Below are 2,022 nucleotides of genomic sequence, written 5' to 3'. Positions count from 1 at the left end.
ATATAACAACAACAACAAAGAAGGTTGATGCCTTTTAATTGTGGTGTTGCTGAAGAATATTGAGACATTGCTAATGTGCAAACAAATCTATCTTGGGAAATGAGCAACTAGAATGCTCCATACTTTAGGCATGGTGTCAGGTGGGATTGGTCCCCTAAGGAAGACATCAAGCTTGTGAACTAGAGAGTCAGTTGAAAAGACGATGATACTCAGGAAGATGGATTTTCACAGTGACTGTACAAATGGGCAGATGTGTAGCAGAAATTGTGAGAACAGTGCTGGAATGGGCAGTGTTTTGTTTTGCAGGGCATCGGGTCACTATGAGTCAGATCTCACTTGATATCACCTACAATGACAACTACAACTCAACAATGTAATAGTAACTCAGAGCAAACTAGGCCGATATTTTCACTTCATTTTTTGTGTAAATGCTACATGTCAAAGTAGTAGTAGTTGCTCAAGGAAAGAACAAGCTCTGTAGTTACAATCATGGCACTGAGTTTGTTCAGTCTCATAGTCACGCTCCTTTGGGTGACTATGGGAGGAGACTTTCTGTCATTTCTCTTATAGACAGTCTTGTGGATTAGAACTGCTGACCTTCCAATGAAGAGCCCTTTCAGTTTGACACATTTTCATTCTGCACTACACATTGCTTTATGCATCTTTTCATTATGGAGTCTCCTCTTATCAATCTTGATATCAAAACTTTTAAAAAATATTCAATATGTGAATCAAAAGATACAACTGGGAGATGCCTGAACAACTGTAGATTAAAGAAAAAACATTCTTGGGGGATTTAGTTGTACACCAAAGGTTACTGTTTTTGTTAGGTGAAATTGGGTCAACTATGACTCATAAAGACCCTATGAGCAGCAGACGCGAACTCTGCCCTATCCTGTGCCCTCTTCATCACCTCTGATATACTTAAGCCCATTGCTGTGGTCACTGTGTCAAATCATCTCCTTGAGAGTCTTCCTCTCTTTCACTACCTTCCATCTTGCCAAGCTTGATGTGCCTTTCCACGGAATAGCCTCTCCTAAAAACATGCCCGAAATTGTGAGATGAAGCTTCACCAATCTTGCCTCCCATGGGTACTCTTTCCATACTTTCTCCAGACATGGAAAATCTGTTTTGTTGGTAAACTGTGGAAGAATTTTTATCATTTAAACACTATAAAGTTTAAATCTAATGTTTAAGTGGCAATTTAGGATTATTGAGACAGATATATGTGTATATATATATGTACACACACACACACACACACACACACACACACACAATGTATATCAACACCATAACTCAAAGACATTTTCAGTCACCCTTATTCATTGTCCAGCTCTTAGATGATTAGCAGTTAAAAAGACCGTGGTCTGAATCTGGAGTACCTTAGTCTTCAAGCTGACATAATTTCTTCTTAGTAATTTGGAGAGGTCTCCGACAGAAGACTTTTCCAATGCAGTATGTTTCCTTAGTGCTGGTACCACAGGTGTTTATTGTGGATCCACCTAACTTGAAATTACTATTTCGTCTTTTCTCCATCTATAATGGTACTACTGTCTCTCAGTCTAGGTTGAGGATTTTTATTTCCTTGATGTTGAGATGTAATCCATATTGAAGACTGTACCCCAAGGTGCACGAAAGGGAGTAGGAAGTTGTAGAAAAAATATGGGCATGAGCCAGTGAATAAACACCTAACACCAGTGACTTCCCAAAATGTTACTTTTCCCCTTTCTCCACAGATTAAAGTGTTGTCAACTGCATCCTACCTATAGTTAAGGACACAGTGATGAATAACAGTGTGACTGAATTCATTCTGTTTGGGTTGACTCAGGATGCTGAAAAACAGAAAGCCGTATTTGCCATCTTTCTTATTCTTTACCTTCTGACTCTGCTGGCGAACTTGCTCATTGTGGTGACTATTAAGAAAAGCGTAACCCTGGGAAGTCCCATGTACTTCTTCTTATTCTACCTGTCCTTCGCTGATGCCTGCTTTTCTACGACTACGGCTCCCAGACTGATTGT

This window comes from Elephantulus edwardii, unplaced genomic scaffold (assembly GCF_000299155.1).
Source record: "Elephantulus edwardii isolate Elephantulus edwardi_28Jun2011 unplaced genomic scaffold, EleEdw1.0 scaffold00431, whole genome shotgun sequence".
In the NCBI taxonomy this organism is placed as follows: domain Eukaryota; kingdom Metazoa; phylum Chordata; class Mammalia; order Macroscelidea; family Macroscelididae; genus Elephantulus; species Elephantulus edwardii.
The sequence above is the reverse complement of the archived record's forward strand: the minus strand, read 5'-3'. Positions refer to the sequence as shown.